The sequence below is a fragment of the Notamacropus eugenii genome, chromosome 5 (genome assembly GCF_028372415.1).
Source record: "Notamacropus eugenii isolate mMacEug1 chromosome 5, mMacEug1.pri_v2, whole genome shotgun sequence".
NCBI lineage: Eukaryota > Metazoa > Chordata > Mammalia > Diprotodontia > Macropodidae > Notamacropus > Notamacropus eugenii.
The window spans coordinates 118,999,718-119,023,762 of NC_092876.1; the positions used below are offsets into that span (position 1 = coordinate 118,999,718).

The 24,045-nt window shown below is 38.1% G+C and overlaps 1 long non-coding RNA gene across 24 annotated transcripts; it reads right to left on the reverse strand.

The window, feature by feature from the left end:
- LOC140505090 (uncharacterized) lies at nucleotides 1-24,043 on the reverse strand. 24 transcript variants are annotated; one of them, XR_011967371.1, is made up of 4 exons: nucleotides 15,518-23,307; nucleotides 13,950-14,030; nucleotides 921-13,076; nucleotides 1-232 (listed from the first exon to the last, which is right to left on the reverse strand). It is a non-coding gene; the product is annotated as an uncharacterized lncRNA (long non-coding RNA). The 24 variants fall into 24 exon arrangements; XR_011967368.1 differs by having other exon boundaries at nucleotides 921-12,853; nucleotides 12,969-13,067; nucleotides 13,950-23,307; XR_011967364.1 differs by having other exon boundaries at nucleotides 921-12,853; nucleotides 12,969-13,076; nucleotides 13,950-23,307.
- Between the last annotated feature and the right edge of the window lie 2 nt (nucleotides 24,044-24,045).

Here is a 24,045-nt window from a genome sequence, read left to right on the forward strand (position 1 = left end):
TAACTTGCATTTTGTGTGTTTATTTAGAAAGCACTATAATCACTATGACTTTAACTGTCATACAACAGATGAATCATATACAAACAATTTTTCAAAATTTTCACATCTCTTCTTTCCAGATGTTTCCACAGCCACTTTATTTTTATTCAATGCCTGCCAGTTGCACCCAAGGCTAGTACCACCACCTCCATGTTCCAGTACCCCCAGGGGCAGTATCACCCACTTTGGTAATCTATGTGAGGAGAAAGAGAGAAAGAGAGAGAGAGAGAGAGAGAGAATTTATGTAGTATAGTAATTTGATCAGGCCTCAAGATCAAGCAGGTTAATCTAGCTACTATATATTCATCTATCTGTATATGCATGGATAGATAGATAGAGATATCTCTCTATACTCAAAATCCTCCAGTAGTTTTCCTTCGCCTACATGAACTTGTAAGCAGTTTGAATATAATATAAACTCTACAGTAATATACAAGACTTTTAGAATTGGCCTCAGCTTGTTTTTCCAGACTTAGTCTATTCTACCCTTTCTCAGGTCCTCTGAAATCCAGTCAAGCCAATCTCTGGCATTTCTGGAACAAACCTGGGATTTTCTTGCCTCCTTGTCCTTTCAAAGTTCATAGAATCCCCAGTCTAAATGCTGTCTCCTTCATGTAGCTTTCTTCAGTTCCCAGAGCCAGAAGCGATTCTATTAACACTCATAAATCTTTGAATTTTTGGTTTCCTTTTTTTTTGAACTTCTCATGCCCATTCCTACACTACTTTGCTTTGCACATATTGGGTAAATGTTGTATTATTTTCTATTAGATTGCAAACTATTTCCAGCAAGGATCTACCTCCCTGGAGTGAAGCAGAGCAAGCCAAATCCTTCTTTTTTAGGTCAGTTTTTCATATGCTTTAAGACAGTTGGTAATGTATACCCTAAATCTTCTTTTCTCCATGTTGAACATCTTTCAGCTGATCCTCACAGGACAAGGTCTCCCCAGTCTCACTGTCGAAGTGTCTTCATTTACACAAAGATGTTCATAGCTCTAGTGTGAAGGAGGTCAGCAGGCCAGGTTCCTCTGAGGCCTAGGGAAGAGATCAGGACCTGGTAGAGCACTCTGTGAACTGGGGAGAGTAGTACAGCAAAAAAATGCACTAGTGCTTTGAAGTCAAACTTAATTGTCTTCACAATTTTGCTCAGGGCTGGCCCTGTGGCTGCTATTACAGAGAAGAACAGACTGTACATTTTCTTGGTTTGGAGCCAGAAGCTGCTGAGTATGTTTTATGCAAATACTTAATCCTGACTCTTCCTGGTCTTTACCTCTTGAGAATATCTCTGCATGTCAAAAAGAAAAGCTAACTTTGAAATAATAACAGGGACACCTGTTCTATTGGTGGAGTCACCCCTAGGGTGGGTTGAAAGGAAGAGGAGGGGTAAATGCCCAAGTGCAGGAATGGGTGGGATGGAAAGGGTACAGCTGGTACTAGGCAGCGATTTAGGGAAATAGCTCTCAAGAAAGAAGGTGGCTCTAGAACAGGTGGGATCAATAGCTTGATGCAATGGGAAAAGCTCTGGGCTTGTAGCAAAAGACCTGGGCTGGAGCTCCAACTTTACTGCTCACTATTGACTAGAATGGAGGTGAAAGAGCCCAAAACTTGGACTCAGGAAAGACCTGAGTTTGTATTTCAATAAAGGATTTCTGGAGAAAGTGATGCCTTAATTTCAAGAAAAAAAAAGTCTTGAAAAAAGAATACACAGGAGAGTACCAAGAAGTGAGAAGAGGATGGATACTGGGACTAGGCAACCAGAGATCTGTGTCACCTTGAACAAATTACTTCATCTCGACTGGCTTTTTTCCCCTCATCTATAGCATGAGGAGATTAGACCAGTTTAATAAGAGCCCAAATTCATCTAGCATTTAACAATTTAAAAATTCTGTGGTGTATTTTGGGGCGCTTTGTACTACCCCTATTTACAGAAGAGGAACCAGGCTCAGGAAGGTCAAGTAATCTGCCAATGATCCAACAGCTGGAAAATAGCAGGTAGAAGGCAGATCTTATGACCTCCAGCCCAACACTCTTGCCACTACCTATACTGTGGCATTGAAGTCTCTTTAATTGTCGATAGGGAAGGGAGGAAGCAAGCATTTGTTAAGTGCCTGCTATGTGCCATTCAGCAATGTGTGAACCAAGAATTACCAGAAGACCAAGCTAGTTTTCTAAGAGACAGAGGAACTAGAGACCAAAATTGCCAACATTCACTGTGTTATGGAGAAAGCAATGGAGTTCCAGAAAAACATCTACTTTTGCTATTAACCACACTAGAAGAGCCTTTGACTGTGGATCACAACAAAAAGTGACAAATCCTCAAAGAGATGGAAATACCAGATCATCTTATTTGTTTTCTGAGGAATCTGTATGGGGGCCAAGAAGCAATAGTTAGAACTGAACATGGAACAACTGATTAGTTTAAGATTAGAAAAAGAAATACAAAAATTATTATTTTATTTATATACAGACATATATATATATATATATATATATATATATATATATATATATATATATATTTATATATATTTCATGTGAAATGCCAGGCTGAATGAATCAAATGCTGGGAGAAATATCAACAGTCTCAGAGATGAGGAATTAAGAAGTCCCTTGATAAGGGTGAAAGAAGAGAGTGTAAAAATTGTCTTGAAACAACCTCAAAAGACCCCAAGATCTTGGCAACTGGTCCCATCACTTCCTGGCAAATGGAGAAGAAATGGAAGCAGTGTCAGATTTATATTCTTGGGCTCCCAGATCACTGTAAATAGTGACTGTAGCCATGAAATTAGAAGATACTTGTTTCTTGGAAGGAAAGCTATGGCAAATCTGGACAGCATACTAAAAAGCAGAGACATCACCCTACTGACAAAGGTCTGTATAGTTAAAGCTATGGTTTTTTCCAGTAGAAATGTATTACTGTGAGAGTTGAACTATAAGGAAAGCTAAGCACCACTTTCGAATTGTGATGCTGGAGAAGACTTCTGAGAGTCCCTTGGACAGTAAGGAGGTCAAATCAGACGATACTCAAATGAATTAATTCACACTGTTCACTGGAAGGTCAAACACTGAAGCCTAAGTACTCTGACCACAATATGAGAAGATAGAACTTTTTGGAAAAGACCTTGATGCTGAGAAAGATTGAAGGCAAAAGGAAAAAGGGATGGCAGAGGACAAGATGGAGAAATTGTATCATGGAAACAATGAACATGAACTTGAATAGACTTTAGGATATAGTGGAGGATAGAAGGCCTGGTATGCTATGACCCAGGGGGTCAGGAAGGGTTGGCCCTTACTCAACAACAACAGGCCAGGCTCTGTGGTAAGCACTTTATAAATATTCTCTTACTTGATCCTTACAACAACCCTTGGAGGTAGATGCTATTTCTATCCTCATTTTATAGTTGACTCTGTCTACCTATACTTGATCCTTCCTAAGAACTTTGAAGTTTGGGGTCCAGGCTCTAGATTGGAAGTTTAATGCAGGAGCTATTAAAGATTGATAATGTAGCCAGTAGGCAGTTGCTGAGGAGTGGGGGAAGCCAGAAATCCTTCAGTGCTTTCAAAGCATCTGAAAATGTATGTATGTGTGTGTGTGCATGTGTATGTGCATGCATGTGTATGTGTTATGTGTGTTTACACAATCTTCAGGCCAGGCAAATAGATCTTCTAGCTATTCTTCACACACAATTTCCATCTTGCATCTCCACACTTTTACACAGACTGTCCTCACATCTGGAACGCACTCCCTTCCCACCTCTGCCTCTTAGAAACCTTAGTTTCCTTCAGGGCTCTGCTCAAATAACACCTCCAATGTGAGGCCTATCTCATTCCTTCCAATTTCTAAAGCTTCCACCATACTTATATTTGCATAGTGCCCCCTCCTATGAAATGTAAGCTCCCTGAAAGCAGGAGATAATTTATTTTTGTCTTTTTGTCCACAGAACCTAGTGCACTGGTGAATATATGGTAGATACCTCATAAATGCTTGCTGATTATTTTTTTTTTAAATCACGACTATACATTATTGGCATGTAATACATATTTTCATGAAGACCAACTCAAGCCACAAAGAAGTTTTTTAAAAGAAACATTTAAAATGTGTATATTGTGGTGGCCTAAAATACGATACTTATAAAAATCCCAAAGCAAATTCTTCTGAATTTTGTGTGAATTCCAATGAATCTATATTTAAATTATTATGATATTATAATATGTAGCATGGCATAATAAAAAGTAGTCTTTAATGCCACAAAGCCCTGAATTCAAGTCCTATTTCTGCCTTTGCCATATACAGACCTGGGCAAATTATGTAACTTCTCAGGACTTTAGGCAGCTTTTCAAGGCTATCATTTAGAGAAGGTGCTGTCCTATACTACTAGAGGGCATTTATTTTGCCAGTGAAATCATAAGTCTAGTCCCTATCCTCTCTTAGACAATCACGTTACTCTTCACAAAGTCCCACTCCGGTGCCTCATCAGGGGCTAGGGTGTGGAGGTGATCCTGGGCATTCAAAAGCTGACAGCAGAGCACAAACGCTGACAGGTCCTCCTGTGTAGAAAGGCTTCATGTAGGGACCCACTGTTTTCCAAGGATTAACCTACCTAAGTATAGAACCTCCTATTACCAGTATTCTTGGGGATACATTCTTTGGGCATAGCAACCCATGAAACAAAAAGAAATGCAAAATGAACCTTCATCTTTCACAGTGGTAAAAAAAGAGAAAAGAGCATGCTAAAGATAACTTCAGACTGTCTATATACTTAACTTAGCTATTGCTTTCTAAATGTGAGTTCAACAAGTGAACTTACTACTGGAGGAACTAAATCATCTCACTCTTGACATTCTTGCCATAAACTATGCAGAAAAAAGAAGCAAGTGGCAGCTAAATGGAAAGATAACTCACTAGTTCTCCTTGGAAAGGCAAATGAAGGAACTGATGGGAGTTGTTTTTATCATGCCTTCAAAGGCAACAAGAAACCTTTCACAAATTAGGTGGGCATACATTCCAGTGCTCATGATAGGTGTTTGTAAAGAGAACACAATGAAAATGATTATAGTTTATCCATGAATATCTAGTTCAATAGATAAAGATGCAGACAAGGTCTACGAAGACCTCAAGAGGACTCTCTAGTACGATGATGCTCAGTGACATCAATGCAAAGTTGGACCTATTGGAGGGCTGCAAAAATATGTTGGAAAAGAATGGAGTAGGAATGAGGAATGAAAGAAGTCAAAGATCTGTAGACACCTTGTATGTCACATTATTAATATTTTCTTCAAGAAAAGAATTAGTAGGCACTATATATGGTGAGTGCTGAACATTATCACCAAAAAACTCCAGCCTTATCTATGGGCAGCTAGGTAGTGCAATGGATGTAGTGCTAGACCTGGAGTCTGGAAGACTCATCTTCATGAATTCAAATATGACCTCAGACACTTAGGGCAAGCCATTTAACCATGTTTGCCTCAGTTTCCTTATCTGTAAAATGAGTGGAGAAGGAAATGGCAAATCATTCCAGTATGTTTGCCAAGAAAACCCCAAATAGGGTCACAAAGAATGGGACACAATCAAAAAGACTAAACATCTCATCTATGAAACAAGTTTTTGATGACAAAAATGAGAAATGACAATTTCATATAGAAGCTAAATCAATGTAAATCAATTGCCATGAGAATAAAAAACTTAAACACACCTTACTAACTACTTGACTTACTTGTCAAGCAGAGAAATATGGCAGCCATTTTGTAATATTAATTTATTTGTAAAATCTTATGGAAAAGGATAAAGTGAACAAAAAGCATTTATTAAATACCTACTTTGTGCCAGGCATTGTGCTTTGTCTTAGGGATACAAATATAAGACAGTACCTGCCCACAAGAAATCATAGATTAAGATTAAAAGAGACATTTGAGATCCCCTAGTCCAACCCCTCATTTTATGGCTAAGGAAACTGAGACCCAGACAGATTGAGTGACTTGGTTAAGAATTTAAACTGACTTCCTTTGACTCCAAATGTTATGTTCTTTCTATTGGAGTCTATTCTATTAGATGGTAGACAATAAGTAGCATTAACATTGTATGGTGAAGAGAACTGTGAATTACTTAGCTATTCACAGCAATGCAGGGATTCAAAACAATCCCAAAGGACTCATGATGAAACATGCTGCCCACCTCCAGAGAGTGAACTGATGCTGTCTAAACGCAAACTGAAGCACACCATCTTTCCTCCTTTCTTTTCTCTCTTTCTTTTCTTCGAGTCTTCTTGTACAAAATGACTAATATGGAAATGTTTTACATGATCGCACATGTATAATCTATATCAACTTGCTTATTGTCTCAGGGAGAGGGGAGAGATGGGAGAATTTGGAACTCAGAACTTTAAAATAAAATGTAAAAAATAGTTTAAAAATGTAATTGGGGAAAAATAAAATATTATTAAAATAACAAGTAGCATTGACTTATAAAACCTAGAGAAAGCAGTGGATGATTATAGTTTATAGAAAGTCTGAGGAAAGGAAGTCAAAGACTGAAAGTAAGGTCACCTATACAACAAAATATTTGTAGCAGCAGTAGCAAATAATTGGAAATAAAATAGACATTCATTGATTGAGGAATGGCTAACCAAAATATGTTACATGAATATAATGGGATATTACTGTATTATAAAAAACCAATGAATTTACAGAATAGTTAGGATTCACATAGAGATTTAAAGTGTTCAAAGCATTTTACAAATATTAACTCATTATCTGATCCTTACAACAACCCTGGGAAGTAGGTACTACTATTATCCCAATTTTACTGATGAGGAAACTGAGGCAGGGAGCAGTTAAATTGACTTGTACAGGGTCACACAGAGAGCCTTGATACCTAGTCCCAAACAGATTAGGGCAAGGATTAAAGCCTATTACAAAACTAGGGGCTTTAATGAGATACAAGAATACTAATATTGAGTTAACAATAGCTCGGTTTCTATTTCTATCACTAGGCTTGCTAAAACCTGAAGAAAATGCCATCACTTGGGCATGATATAGGCAGGAGTTAAAAAAAAACTCATCCTGATTCCTACCCGATCACAAACTTCCCTCCTCCTACCTCACCTCCCACCCAAATTTCAAATATCCTTCTTCATTATTCTTATATGCCTTTCTTGATTTATCTATCACACAGCAAATTCCCTGGCAACCAAGAGGTTCCAACTGTGCCGGTAACCTCCTTAAAAATGGTGCCAACTTTCAGGAGCAATGAGTCCAGGGTGGGCCATTGTTAAAGAAAGGAGAGACAAATTTTATCTCCATCTCTATCTCCATGGGGCAAAGGAGTTAGAAGTAGATGATGCAGCTTGGTAGATCATTGCACAAATCTGCACGTATACGTATGTACATGTTTACGCATATACACACCATCTCCCCCTTTTGGCTGTGACTCTACAATGCTGAGTATCAAAACGAATAGGGCTGAATTCAGCCAATCACCCTGACACTTCCAAATATCCAGATGTTTGGCATTGAAATAGATAAAACATCCAGATAATTAGCTTAATTTTTCACTTTTTGTCAGGGCATTTTGGCATTCTGTTGACAAAGCCCGTATTCCTCACTCAAATCATACTAAATTTCAGGTTTTTCATGAAAAAGATGAAGTCTGAGGTCAGTTTAAATTCAGGTCTCCAGGTCTAGTGCTCTACTCATGGCATGACTTTGCCTTCTGGAAAACATGGGAAGACTTAGATAAACTTACATGGAGCTAAGTAAACAGAAATGGGAAAATAATGTATACAGTTGGAATACAACAATATAAATAGAACCCAAAAATGAAAGAATATATATGATGATCAAGATTGGCTTTGGAAAAGATATGAAAAAATGCATCTTCCTGCCTTCTGTGAAGAGGTGGGGACAAGGATATGAATCACCATATGTTCTGGACTGCCAGACTCAGTTGATTTATTGGTTAGTTTTGCTGAACCGATATTTTCCTCCCTTCACACAGTGTCTATCACGTAATGGCTGCTTAATTAATGCTTGTACCCTTCTTTGTTTTTTTAATCTTGGGCATAAGGGATAATTCTCTGGGAAGGAGAAGACATATTGCAAAATGAAGGTAATGCAAGAGAAAAAAATATCAATAACAATTAAAGAAAACAATTTTAAAGAAATTTTGTGAAAGACCCAGCTAAGCAAAATCATCTGAGAGCATTTAAGGATGAAGTACGGAGATCAACAAACAAATAAAAGACAGAAAAGATCTAATTTACAAAATATTTGCAAATAAACCAAAACCTCTTTACATCCTCAAGGAAAGTAGAGGCATTGTACTTAGAGACTTTAACTTCACAGTTCCAGATATGGTTAGAGAGAAGGCAGACAAAGATCACAAGGATACAAGGACAGGAAAAAGTAGTTGATAAGAACAGGTATCTACAGAGGAGATCCATCCTGAGAAACAATCATAATCATGAGGGCATTGAAGGCTCAATTCATAACTATGAATTCAAAAACAGGGAAAATATTTCAGACCTTATTAATACCCATTAATTAATGATAATTAATATCATTAATTACCAAATTATATACTTATCCTCCTACCTATACAAAAGTTTAATAAGAATAATATATAGCCCAACTGGAAGTATCTGATGAGGGTATTTGTAGGGAACAAGGAGGCTTTTGCAAATCATACTGCACAGTAGACCACATATTTTCATCACTCAATTGACTGAAAAATGTAGAAATATAAGATAACCATGGTGCTTATTGTTTGTTGACCATAAGGCCAAATGAGAACTAGGAATAAATTAAATCATAGGCATATAGACCTATGGTTAGAAGAGACTTCAGAGGCCATCTAATCTATTCCATCATTTGATCCATAAAACTGAAGCCTAGGGAGGCTGTGAACACAACATCACATAGGTAGTAAAGATCAGAGGCAAAATTTGAAGCCGGGTCCTCTGGTTCCAGAGCCAGTGTTCTTGACATTGTATTATACTTCCTTCCCTGGAAAACAAACAAAATTTTATTTGGCAGAGCAAAATGACTTTAAGGGGTCTCCTGGGCATATATATCAAAACAGTCAATTTCTCAAAAGGTACAGCAACGGAGACTACCTCGAATTAGGATGCTCTGTTAAATGAACAACCTATGGAGTTCATCCATCAATACATCAAATAAAATGCTTTATGTCACATGATATTGTTAAGGTATTGGTATTATTATTTCAGAGAGAAGCTTATGACCTTTAATGGAGATCTGTCATTTCCCATAAGCAATCTAGTCAATTCTCCTCTTCCTAATTTGGGGCCCAACTTACCATCAATTAGCACTATCTGCATCTTGGACATGAAAAACTACAATTTCTAAAAATTTTAAGTTGTGCACCACTCAAAGGGCAACGGAGAGGCATGTGGCATGTATGAAAAGGCCATAATATATAACATATGAGGAGCAACAGAACTGGAGTAGAAAGATGTAACTGAGAGGAGTTGCTCATGTGTCAAGGATCAGGGATAACTGTTGGGTTGCCTGTGGGCCCCATTGTCATCCTTGCGATCTCAAGAGGAAATCAAAGGCTCCCAGCATGATGGGTAAACTCTTAGGGAAGGACAGAATTGTTGCATAGTATTCCCCAAGTATGGAGTATTGCAATCTGTATCACTAGATAGCAATAGCCACATCAATGAGGTCACATCTAATTGAGTATTTGATAGCAACATTATGAAAATTGCTGTGGTATGATGGAGAGAACACTCAATTCCAAGTAAGATGTTGTTTAGCCATTCAGTCATGTCTGACTCCTCATGACCTGTGGACCATTGTCCATGGGATTTTCTTGGCAAAAATACTGGAGTGTTTTGCCTTCTCCTTCTGCCATGGATTAAGGTAAGCAGAGGTTGAGTGACCTACCCTGTGTGACATAGCAAGTCAGTGTCTGAGGCTGGATTTGAACTCAGGTCTTCCTGACTCCAGGCCTAGCACTCTATCCACTAAGCTAGAACTTGTTCCATATTCCAGTTCCAGTAAAATACTGTGACCAAGGGCAAACATTTGATTTCAGGGCCTATTTCTTCTACACTATCTACCTCATAGGAATGATAGGACAATGCTTTATAAATCTTAAAAGAAATCTTCCTATCCATTGAAAATAGATGATATATGTGAGCTATTACTTTGATAAATTTTTTAACTAGATATTTTTCCTTAATATAAATGAATTTTGAAATGGGGAGACTTGGGTTGCAAACTACTCAGCTAAGTATTAGGAGAAATACAATTACTGCATATTGAAGATTCCCACCCAAAAGTCTTTCCTTAAGGGCTATGTCAGAAACACATTTAAATGGTTTCCATGGAAGACAAAGCATCAAACAAGGTTTGAAATACGTAGCCAATTAAAATGTTCATGGTTTGTGCTGAGGGAAAACAGCCAACAGAGCAACTTTTTTTTTTTGAGAAATTCAGGAGGGGAATGATTCCAACTGACTGTACCCTACTTAGTAAATTCTTGAAGTGTTTATAGTGAGTATCATGCCTCTAGACACTAGTGTGACTGTTCTACTCACATTTTTTTATCCGCCCTTATAAGAAACATTTTAAAAATTGTACTCCAAGGGTGGGGATGCCGTTGGACGAAGGATTCCTCTTGACTGTTTTCCCAACATAGTTTCAACCACTTTTCAGGGATACTGTAAAGAGATGCCTGCATTTGGTAGGCAGTTGAACCAGTGTGTTATCAGGTCATATGACTGGGAGCTAGAAGTCTTAGAGATTTTCTATTCTAGCCCTGCCTACCCCACCCCCATTTCCCAGAAGAGGAAACCAAAAACCCAGATCAACTTGCCTGAAGTCACCCGGATAGTAAATAGTGAGGCTGGATTCAAATCCAAGTCCTCTGACTCCAAATCTAATGCCCCTTCTACTGCACTGCCTTTTTTAGTTCTAAAATTCTGTAATTCAGAGATGAAAGCAAGTCCCTCTAGGATGAGGCTACATTGAGCATATTTCGTTGTTCTGTCACTTTTCAGCTGTGTCTACCTTCACTTAACATCTTGGGGCCTGTTTTCTCATTTGTAAAATGATTGGGGGGCAGGTGAAGGAGATAACTAGAAATCTATGGTCCCTTCCGGCTCTAAATTCTATGTGTAACCCTAGTTGCCTCCCTAAACTGGTTCCTCTGATTTGTCTATTTTGTGTTAGCAGCAGCATCTTCCCAGGCCAATAAAACGGGAATCATGTTTGATTGTTCCTGTCACTTAAGTCTACAAACAACCGCCAAGTTCTGCCTCTGCCAGCTCTCTTCCATCTGGAGCCTAATCTACATTCCAAGTATGCTCACCCATGTTTGGCACTTCTCTCTCCCTACGTAACCTCTTCACTGATTATCTTCCTGCCTACCTATCCTCTATATTGCTGTGCAAATTATCTTCCTCATATAACGTTGTAATCATGTCATTCTTCTATTGAAAAACCTTCAGTAGCACTGTACCTCCTGCCCTGCCGTTGCCCACCAAATAAGGTTTAAACCCGATTTTGAAAGGCCTTTATAATCTGGCTCCAAGCAGTATGTCAAGACTTACTATAAAACTCCTCTTCACATTATGCTCATTCTGAGTTACCCTCTGTTCCCATTCTTGTTCTACTCATTTATGTTTATTAAAGTTTCTCTTTTTCCTCAAGTTCCATCTCAGCCACCTCCTCATCTATGAAGCCCTCCTTGAGTCTCCCAGATAAAAACCTCTCAATTCTCAAATTTTTCAGGGTGCTTAGTCTGAATGTTTTCTTTGCATTTACCTCACATATTTACATACTTGTTCTCCCTGACTCCCATTAGCTTATACCCTTTTGGGGCAAGTCTTTGTATCCCTAGTGTATCCCATAACCATACTAGTTGCCTGATGTGTCATGAATTAAATTGAAGAGTAAAATCGGTAAACTAGGAGTGAATCTAGAGGATAACCAACCAGGATAGAGAAGTTAAAAATAATAAAACACATGTAATATAAAGAATAATTTAAGGAATTTAGGATGTTTGGATTGGAGAAGATGGAGGTGACAGGATTAACTCTCTTAACAAAAGCAACCATGCTGTATTGGCAAGATCCCTAGATTTGGAATCAATATACTTAGCTTCAGATCCTTCCCCTCTAATTTAGTAGCTGTGTGACTTTGGGCAAGTTACTTTACCTCTTCAGTCCTCAAGTTTCTTCACCTGCAAAAGGATTAAATACAGCTCCGTTTGTGGGGTTTTTTTTTACCTGTTTATATGAGAGACTCCTCTTATTCCAGGGGTGAGCTAGGACTGATGTAAGTTCTAAAAAGAATGATTAAGTTCATAATAATTTTTTTAAAAAGTTACAAAGCAGATTTTGCCTTAATGTGAGAATCTTCCAATAATTAGAGCTAAGAATGAAAATGATTACTTCATGAGTTATTGATCCCTTTCAGCACTATAGAGACCATTTTCCTCAGGATGCAGAGATAAGTTGAATTTTACTCTTTGAACTAATCTTTTATAATTATACAGGGTGTTCCAAAAGCCTTAGTGCAGTTTTAATCTTCTAAAACTTAAAACTGCACTGAGACTTTTGTGACATCTCATAATTAATTCTTACCCATAAATGCATTATTTATGGTGAAATTTTCATTCTGGGATGATTGTTCTTCAGCTTCTAGGGCATATATTCCCATCCAGTTGTCAAATAATCCAAAAACAGGCTAAATTCAAATCTTAGTAAATCATCTAAAGTCAAGCCACAAGGCATTCCAGGTATAATGACCTTTAAATTGAAGTTATTAGCAGGTAGTTGGCGAGCCCCTCCTGAAATGTACAGAGGTGTTATATCAAATTAATATGGCTAATCCCAAGTGAATGGACTATTTTGAAGCAGTAAGTTATCCTTCATGAGGTCTTAAATCAAGCAAAGGTTGATTACCCATAAGAGTTCTTGTAGAAGGGATTCCTATTCTGGTGAATGTTGGACTAGACCTTTGAGGTTCCTTTTGTTGAGATTCTGTGATCTGGAGCAAATGATCTGTAAGCACTTAAAAGGATAGTGATGGTCACTATAAATCAACATGGGTTTACTTTGAACAAGTCATGCCAAACTAAGCTAATTTCCTTTTATAATAAATCAATTAACATTAAGCACCTACTATGTGGCAGATATTTAAAATGCTGGGGATACAAAAAGAGGCAAAATCCCAGGAGATGAGATGGAATATCTTGTTTGTGGAACAGCCAGGAGGTCAGTGTCACTATATGCCTGGAAGTAAGGTGTTAAGACTGAAAAAGTAGGAGTGGGTCTTTGTTATGAAGGGTTTTGATCTGATCCTGGAGGTGACAGGAAGATACAGGAGTTTGAGTAGGGGTGTGACATGATCAGATCTGGGCTTAGGAAAATCACTTTAATGGGTAAATAGAGGAAGAGACTTGCAGGCAGATCCACCAGCAAGCCATTACAATAATTCAGGCATGAGGTAATAAAGGCTACAACCAGAGTGGTGATGTCAGAAAGAAGAGGAAGTATTTAAGAGATATCATAAAAGTGAAATTGGCAGGCCTTGGCAACAGAGTAGATATGAGTGAAGGATAAGGTACAGTGAGCCTGAAGGACTGGATGTGTTGCCCTCTTACAGTAGGGAAAGTAGAGGGGCAACAATTTAGTGGGAAAAAGTAATGAGTTCTGCTTTGGACATGTTGAGTTCAAGATGTCATTGGACCTCTAGTTCAAGGTATCTGAAGGGCGTTTGGAGATGCAAGACTGGAGGTTAACAGAGACTTTGAGGCAGGGTAGGTAGATCTGACAATCATCAGCCTAAAGATAATTAAAATCCACAGGACTTGGTAAGGTCACCAAGTGCAACACTGCAGAGAGAGGAGGACCTAGGATCAAACCCCAAGCATCTCCTGTCACCTGTGATTAGATGGTGTGATTTAATGTGGATCCAGCATAGGAAACAGTAGGAGAACCACGAGAGATTGGCATCCCCAAAACCTAGAGAAAAGAGATGAAGAAGAGGGTGATCAATATTGTCAAAAACTGCAGAGGGGTCAGGGAGAATGAAGACTGAAAAAAGGCCATTGGATTTGGCAACTGAAAGATTATTATTAACTTTGCAGGGCAGCTAGATGGTAGAGTGGATAGAGTACTAGACCTGGAGTCAGATTCATCTTCCTGGCTTCAAATCTATCCTCAGTCACTTACTAGCTGTGTGGCTCTGAGCAAGTCACTTAACCCTGCTTGCCTCAGTTTCCTCATATGTGAAACAAGCTAGAGAAGGTACCTTTGCTTAGAAAACCCCAAATGGGGTCATGAAGTCAGACATGACTGACTTTGGAAAGAGCAGTTTCAATTATAGTCCAAAGCCAGATTGTAAAGGTTCATGAGGAGAGAAATCAGAGGCACCTATTGTAGATGGGTCTTGTCAAGTTTGGTCACAAAGGGAACAAGACATTTAGGACAATAAGTAGCAGAGATAAAAGGACCAAGGGAAGGCTTTTTCAGGATGGGGATGAGAGACTTAGGCATGTTTGTAGGCAGAAGGAAATCAGTCAGCAGAGTTCCATCATGTCAGATGAAAATACAGTAGACATGGATTTCAATGGAACACCTGTAAGGCTCATGGACAAAATGAGCCAAATTACAGTTATTAGGTAGATTTGAAACTAGTTAATAATATTCATGTATCAGTATCTAACTGAAGGTCCTATTAGGCATTTATCATTACTTCAAGTCACCAAAGGCAAAAGTTTGAAATTTATGGATGAAAGAAAGCTAGGAGGGATGCTGGATGACTGAAACAGAATTGTAGATATAAATTGACCTGAATAACAGGCTGAAACGTATACTCAAAATTCATAGCAATAAATGAAAAATACTTAAGAGGTAGCTAGGTAGTACAGTTGATGAGAGCTAGGCCTGGAGTCAGAATGCAAATATGGCCTCACTGTACAGCCCTGGACAATTCATTAATCTCAGCTTCTTCAACTGTAAAATGGGGATAATACATACCTCACAGGGTTATTTTGTTAATCAAGGCTTGTATCTTTTCTTAGTGAACATTCACTGTGACATAGGTATCATCCTGGCTAATACAAACTAACCAGTTAATAGCATATTGTGTCCAGAAAAAAAAGGAAATAATTCTCATATTCTGCTCTAGTCACATCACACCTACAAGTATATTCGATTCTAAGCATCATACTCTGGGAAGAATTGGAGGCGGGGGAAATAGAGTGGTCTTGAAACTGTGTCACAAAGGATAACTGGTTACTAAGAAAAAATATTTTGCCTGGAACCAACAATGAAAGGTACAGAGGCATATTTCAACTGAAACTTAAAAGCTGTTTCTAAATAGAATGGTCTCACTATGGAGTGCGTAAATAAATTGGCGGGCGGGGGAGGGAGTGGGGTATATCAGAGAGGAGTGGACCAGTCTTGACCTAGCTCTAAGGATTTATACGACAGCTCCATTTCCTCACCTCAGGTGCTGTTCTATTTAGTTGAACTCTGATTTGCCACCTTGTACTTTCTTCCACTGATTTAAGCAAATCCATTAAAAAAAAATTCACCCAATATTTTTCTCCACTACTATGCTTTTGACAGGCCATCATCTGCTTCTTTAAAACATACTGATAAAGACAACAATGATTTCCAAGTGAATTCAAAGTTTAAAGAATACATATCAAAGCATTGCAAACTGAATTACGGAGTTATACTGATGCGGTCCTCTTTATAGCTGGGTCTTTTCCCGTTTTCAGGTCATGGCATTATGGCACATACAGTAATTCCCAATATGTATTTTCATACTTTATATTGAGCTTTACTGTTGGGTGTATTCAGTAAATGGATTAGGATAAATATGTATTTTTAAGTGTGTACTTCTAAAAAATTTCTCTAAGATAATGTCACATACCTGGTGGAATTTTTTGTTAACTAAAACATTTTATAAAATAAAAAAGGACTTTTGACAGATATGCTCATCATCTAAAATCATCAGAATTTAAAAGAACATGTAAACAAAACTGAATAATTATATTAGAAGACAATGATGTTTTCAATGCTCAAATATAACAATTCTCTCATGTTGTAGCAAATAATTTTCAGTTCCACCTATAAATTGGCAAAAATCATATAGCTAATTTTTTAGGGCTTTATCAAGAAATGATGTGGTATATGAGATTTCAGCAAGATAGATCTGAGTTTAAATCTTTAATACGAGTTATAACCAGAGAACTCTAAGTCTGTTTCCTCACATGTAAAATGTGGATAATACCTCTAGTACTTACCTTGGAGTTGTGAAATTCAGATGATAAACATATGGGCTTTCCAAACTTTAAAAGAGATCTGTATATGACTTCATCTTAATTTAGGCCCAAAGACATTAGGGAATAATCAAAATGAGTAGCATGTATTCATTCAGGGTTTATGTAATTTATGTAATGGTGTGTACAATTTATCTAGATCTCCCTAAGAGAAATTCACTTGTTTAACAATTAACCCCTTAAATTTAGTACTACCAAGAACTCCGTTGGTATTAGTTTATCCAATTTCTTCCCTCAAAACTTGGGCCTCAGTGCCCTCTACAGCTGACAACACACTACTGACAGCAAGCAATCATTAAAGTGAACTTCTCAGGTTTCAAGAACTGGTTTGTATCCAGAGGTAACCTGTCCCAAAGCAAAAAACAAACAAAAAAACCTTTGGCAATCAGGGTACGTCACCCATTCAATAAACCAACCAGTGTAGCTAGTTTGAGATTAGTCTAAGTAAGGCTATCAGGCCGTGCGAGCAAACTTTCCTTCAGTCACAAAAATCAGGGGATAGTAGACGTTTAAAAGACTGTCCGAGGTCACTACAGAATCAAACGAACATGGAAATCCTAGAACCTATAACAATTCCCCTCAACATTCCTTTAAAAAATTATCACTTCCTTTCTCCCAATATACATACAGAAACCAATATATCCAAAGTAGCTAACATGGAGGCAAAGGGGACTTCAGCTAAAAGAAAAATGCCATTGCTTTGATGTTAGTGCGACATTTTGCTGCACTTGAACATCCTCTTCCCCAGCCCCACCCCTTCAATCCCCATTATGGATCAAAGGAACTTCTGGATAGACTCAGATGTCTCTCAAATCTCACCAAAAAATCCAACTCTGCCTCTACTTATATAAAGACCAGAGGTCTCCATTAAAATAGAAATTCCTTGAAGGCAGGAACTATTTGTGCCTTTCTTTACAGGGTTAATTATCTTTTCTAAGAATTACATTAGTTTTAGGTTTTGGGCTAGAGACAAAGCAGTAACTTATATAGCCCTACATGAAATTGAGGTTATAGATTTTTGAGGTGGGACTTCAGTAAACAAACTGGCATAAGTTGGGAAGTTTGTAACTTAGGCTAACATAAGGTATACTTAAAGTAAATGGAACCAAGATTTGAACCTATGTGCTTCTCCACTTCCAGCTTGAGACACACCCAACTTTTTTTTAATTAAGGAGCTAGTGAGGGTGAGTAGCTAGGCATGACTTGGAATATTTGGAAAGGGTGGAAAGGACTACCCTCATTTACTAACACTGCAATCTCAGTACTCTCCAAGTAGACATTGGAATAATTTTAGGACTAATGACCTTTTTGGAGGTTATAAAAACTTCAATTCTTAAGGATTTAAAAATTAAAAAGGAAAACTTCTTGAAGAACTGTTTAAGAAAGTGAAGAAAGGGAAGCAAGAACAAATGGACTTTTTTAAAAAATGGACTGAGGGAAAAATAATTTTGAAAAGCTCAGGTAGCCAGACACCATTATAAAAAATTGGCCATCATACTCTTCTCGACCAGAAACAGAAAATTACCAGATGCAGTATAAAAAAAGGCGAGATGTGAAGGAAAAAAAATCAGATCTAAGTCACTCAGGGAATTGTATGAATAGAAAAATGCTTATAAGCATCTCAATATAATCTTACAGAGGAATAAACGTTAGTAGGAACATACAGTGACTAGATAAGTCACTAAAACAGCATAGTGAAAGCAGAATACATGCATAGTTTAGAGGTCAAGCTGATTCATAAGGTGCCAAAGCTAGGCAGCAAAACAGGCTTTAAATAACTGGGTGAAAGCACAGCAGCAGTTCAACAAAACAGAACTTCGATTGTGCTGCTACAACACTGTCAAGATATTTTATAAATTTCGTGTTACACACAACTAACTTCTTTGGAAAGATGCTGTGTCTATTTTCTCTCAAACTAATTGTAAATGTGTAATGTAATCCTATAAAGTTATTTTGCAATGAGTAACGGGTTCCAAACACAATCTTTTCTCTTTAGTGTCTATTTTTCAGACATCTATCTGTATCATTCATATATCATCATTTGTTTTTGATTAAAATTTTTAGAAAGGTATTATCCTAAAGATTATGTTGATGCTGAGGTAAATCTTATTCATCAGATCAGGCCTGTAGTCCATTTAATGTCACTATAAGAAATCCTATTTGAGTTAGAACTGTAAATGTGTAAACTAAGGTCGAAAACATTTATGTAATTTGCAAAATCACATTATAGCAAAGCTGGAATTCAGGTAAACCCTAAATTCAGTTCTTTTCTCCCACACCATCTACCTTTGAGCAAGTGGGCAAATGAATGAGAAATGTATAAAACAAAACCCTAATTTAAAAATTCCAAATCCAATTGAAGCTAACTCAAGGAGAACTGTACCAGGTCCACCCTCAAATGTGCTAGTCAGAGACTGAAATTTATATGCATCTCTGCAATCTGGTTAGGTGTCAATATTATTGTAGTTTCCTTTAAAACTCCCATTTCCCTCAATAACTTTATTCAGAAAGATAATTTCGGTTGTCCATGTCACTCTTGCCTAGTAATATGTCAGCACCAGCACCTGTTAAAAAAAAAAAAAGTTTTGAAGACCAAGCATTAATTACTTGTTTCATTCTATTACAACTTTGTTGGTATTTGCTAAAGCCATTAGCATGCCTTAACCCAATGGAGATTTTCCAAAGTTAACCAGCACTATCCCTGAATTGAAAATATAGCACAAAAATCTTAAGGCTTTACCTTTTTTCTCTTAAACCCAACACCAAGTAAATACCATGGAAATATTTTTCATTTTCGTAAAAAAGTAGGACAATTATTGAACACTTAGCAAACTACTACCTAGAAGGAATAACTTTCATACCATTTCCTTATTAGATTCTAAATTTTGCTAACTTTTAAGGGGATATGTGGATTATTATAAGGTTGTTGTCAACTCTTCACTTCTCCACTCAGGAAGTTTGGTTTGAACATTGGAGCTGCTTTGTAAGGGTGACAACCCAAAGAGGGCTATCTGGACATAACTGATGTTTAAGAAATTTAACATTCATAATTGAACTCTTGAAAATCAATACTTGTTTGCCTCCCCCCCTTTAATACATGCTTTAATGAATTTATTAGACCCTCTGCTTGACATTAGCTAAGCATGAATTCATACTTTTCTTAAGACACTTTGAGTAGGCTAGCTATTCCAATTGAATGTATGTTTAAATTAGCATTCTGCACAAATTTCCATCACTTTGATTTTAATTTCAATCACTTTGATATTGACTTTTTAAAAATCCTAGTAAGCCATAGGATTCTGCACTAAAAGCTACCTTGGTGGGATTTAGTTCCAACCCCTTATTTTACAGAAAAGGTAATAGATTAGGTAACCTACCAAAGCTGATATAGGACTTGAAATCTGGCTCTTTGCTTTACACCATTAGGCATAGAAGCCATACAAAATAATTTGTTTTACAATTTGGGGCATAGGTGTGTGGGGTTATCCCTAGGGAAAATAGTCTAGTATGTGGGGTAGATCCAAAACTTTCCACATCCAATATTTAATTCAAAATGTTCAATATTCAAGATCACTGGATCAAACTAAAAATCAGCACACATTTAATTATTGACATTTTTAAAATTTTGGATTTTTCATTAGGGTCACAGTTCTGATGTATCTAACCAAGAGTAAGCAATACCACTTTTTGGAAATCAGGGCAGCTATAAAGTTAGCCAAACTACTTATAACTTTATATTCCTGTCATTTTGACAGACTATCTAATAACAACTTCATTTTGAAGTGGAAATTGAGGCCCAAAAAGGTTATTAAGTGAGTTCTCTGAGGTCACACAAATATAATTAAGAGAGCCAGGATTTGAATCCCCAAATTGAAATCCCGTGATTTCTGCTAATAAGTCACACACAGACTTAGATGATGAAGTGAAATTCTATAAATCTTAACATTTTCTCAAAAGGATATACAATCTAAAACAAAAACCTTTTTCATATATACAATTTTTAAAATACTTTTCTCATTTTAACTTTTGAAATAAAAATTCTATTAGGCTTGAACTCATTATACCTGAAAAACAAAACATTTCCATTGCCCATTAGATTTGCACAGTACTATCACTGAGAGATGGGTCTAACAGACCTAATACTGAGGTAGTAACTGAAAAGCTCTGTTCTATCTTAAAAGATTCTAATTTTAAAAAAGTCACTTACCTTAATATATAAAACGGTCATGATACACAGATGCTATGGGATACCTGTCAATGGGAACTACAAAAAGTTTTGCTTTGTACACAAAGAGGAATAATAGAAATGTCTCTGAACAGAGGACAAAATATTCAAGTTCTCAGAAAACTTCGAAATGATGCATTTTCTTCTTCCCTGACATTTCACTATTCAAGTGTATAAGATAAAGCATGACAGTATGGTACTTTCCATTTATCAAGGGTAATTTTTTTGTTGTGGCTATTAAGTGGAATCCAACCACCAGATGCCAAGAGGCCTGGCAACTGAGATTCCATATTCCCTTCATCCTACCCGGGCAACGACTAATTGTTCTGGCACCTTACATTCCCAAATGTATCATTCAGTCCAACCCATGCCTGAAACACAAATCTTCCTCCATAATACATATAGCCCCTGTTTGTAGAGCAATAACTTGGAATATACTGACAAGTTTCCTTTTAACGCCTTTGATTTTTAAAGAATCAAGAGTTCCTGAATTAAAGAATGTGTAGTATGGGCAACTGACTCGCTGAAATTACATGAGTTCCTGCTATATTTATCAGTAAGAAAACGTGTGATATCAAGATGGAACATGGTATACTTGGTCCTAACCTACTTTGTTTCTTGTTAGTAAATTTTCCCAGTGTAACAGGTGACGTTCTAAATTGTTATGGGTAAGGGACTTTTTGAATGTTACCAGTACTGTGATCCAATAAAATCTTAACTTCACACATGTACCAGCCTTCCTGAAACTTTTTCATCCAATGCAATTTGCGTAAAAATGCCAGGGAACAGAAGCTGTTTAGTGAATTTTGATTTTCTCTTCTATACAGTTTTCCTAATCAGTTACGCTAGGGCTTATAAGTAGCAAAGTTCTATTTCAACAACATGCCTTAAAACATCAAATCCATTCCATATAATGGAATGACATGGTGAAAACAATAGCAGTCCAGTCGACAAATTTCTTGCAAAATTTCACTGAAGCATTATGAATACAAAAATCAAAGAGTCTGAAGTTAACTTTTACAAAAAGCTGCAATTTCATCTAGGATGTTCCATGAGGCTCAAGGAGAAACGAGCTCCTAAAACGAGGAAAGATCAGGTATTCTCAACTACAGTCAATATACCCTAAATAAATTAGTAGGAAAAAACACAGTTTTGAAGCATTAACTCACACAGAACATAGCCACAAAATGAAGTTTTGCCAAGAAAACAGACCTTACCAGGGTTTTTCCCAGAAAGGCAGTCTCATGTCTCCTCAAATGCAACTAATATTAAACTACCAGAAGTATACCATAGTACACATTTTTCAATGGCAAACAACACTAGATCAAACAATCCATCATGGTTCTTTAACTGTGATATCAACAAAACACACGTGACTATAAAGAAATAAGACTGTTTCTACAAATACCATAAAAAAAAACAACCAGTTTCATTATTTTATAGTCACACCCCATATGTTCAGTAGTGAAGGCTGGAAAAATTTCAAAATGCTGTAAGTAAAATATATCAGATTATGTAATAGTTGAACTATATTCTCCTTTTTCCCACACACCAATGTGACAAACTTGTTTAATCCAGCTGGTGACACTCCTTTTCTTTCCACCAAATAGGACTTCCAAAGCAACTCAAATAGAAGTGAAGGTCTTTTCTGTAAAGGAATAAATCTTTTCTATTCAAGGAGAAGTTCCAGGTAAATCAAACCTGTTTGCATAAGGAAGAGTCATACCGATGTGCATAAACCAACTTAAAAAAAATACTTACTTTGAAGTAATTTTCAAATCTTTCCCATAACAAATAAACATGGAAAAAATAGGCAGAATTATTACTTCTCTGTAACTAAGGTGTGCAATCAAAGAGTCTTAGATGCAAGAGATATATAGTATTTTTTCTTGTACTTACCATTTTTACTTACAAGAATCATGTTAGAATGAAAATGTTTCCAGATGTATAGTGCAAATTTATTCCCATATGCCTTTTCTGTCATTGTATTCATTACCAATGACGCCAAGAGATCATCCCAACCTTAAACCAGAGAGAGCCCACTCATTTTGTTAAGCTGTTCCCAAAATCATGACATTTTTAAAGACAACCTGTTTTTATCACTTGAACACATCTGAAAGAAAGCTTTTAATTAGTTTTCAAATGTTTTCTTCTAGTTTTCCCTTTTTGTCCAAGGATGCCTTCATCTTTTATTTATTCGACTATTACCAAGACCGAAAATACATCCTTTTACTGATCCAAAGTGACTTTGTCCAGGAAGATAAAAACGGTAGAACACAGATCAGAGGGGTCTTCAGAAACCCTTAAGAGGAAAACAAATTTCATTCCACTTCCACTGGGTTGCCAGACTCTGAAAAAGAATAAAAACAGGATGGTTGTCATTGTGCTACAATATTTCACTTCAGATTCCATTATAAAGCAAAGTCAGGGTCCTCCAAGAGTCACCAAATCTGGGAGTCCCACAGTTTAACCCACAACAGCCTCCTAAAGAGGAAAATGAAACACTCCATCACTAACTACCCGCTGTCAAGCTTGCTCTCCAGCTCCAGGAAAAGCCTCTGCCCCAACAGTCGGTCGTCCTACCAAGGTCATTCCTGACACACTAAAAAAAACACCTTACCCAGTCTGCTCCCATCTGCTGAGGAGCGGGCCCGCGGGTGCTCGGTCACTCCCCTCCCCCCCGGCCCGTGGCTGGACCTTCCACCATCGGGCTGGCCCCCGTCCGAACCTGACCAAGCGGTTTAAAGCCCGCACGGAGTGTCTCTCCGTCTTCTTGGTTTCTTTTCCTTTTTTTTTTTTTTTGAGAAGACTGAGCACTGGAGGGATCCCAGATAAGGAAAAGAATCCAGGGAGAGGCCCAGAAGCCTCCCAAGGGGGAGGGAGGAGCAGGAGCCGCGGAGGTAAACATCTCACAAAGAGCCAAGGCCCAGAGGAGGCCGCAGGCGCGGCACGCCGGAGCGGAGGCGGCCCGAGGGCGGAAGGGGGACCTTGAGGGCCCCGCTTCTCTGCGGCTGGGGGAGGAGGCCTCCAGCCCCACAGCCGGCGCGAGCCCCGGAAGCAGCCAGGTCGCTCCGGACCCTCGGAGTGAAACGAGGCCTACCCAGACCGTGGATCCCCGGCCTCGAGTGAGAAGCTCATCTCACCGCGTCCCGGACCGGGCCCGATCGACAGGGCCGGACCTCCATCCCGCCCCAAGCCCGGGCCCTGAGGAGCTAGACCTCAGCGACGGGAAGCCCTAGGCAAGCCGTCTGGGCCTTCCCCTCAGTCCTCCATCTGCCCACGGTCTCTTCCCCCGACCCCCTGCGTCCCCTCGCTAGCTCACAAGGCCCCCTGGTCCTCCGGGTTCCGCGGCTGCCTCCGTGTGTGTGTCTATCTAACATGGCCGCCAAGGCCACCCGCTCCCTCAGTCAACTCAGGGTGCGCCCGGCTGCAGCGCATGCCGGATGTGGTAGTTCCACAG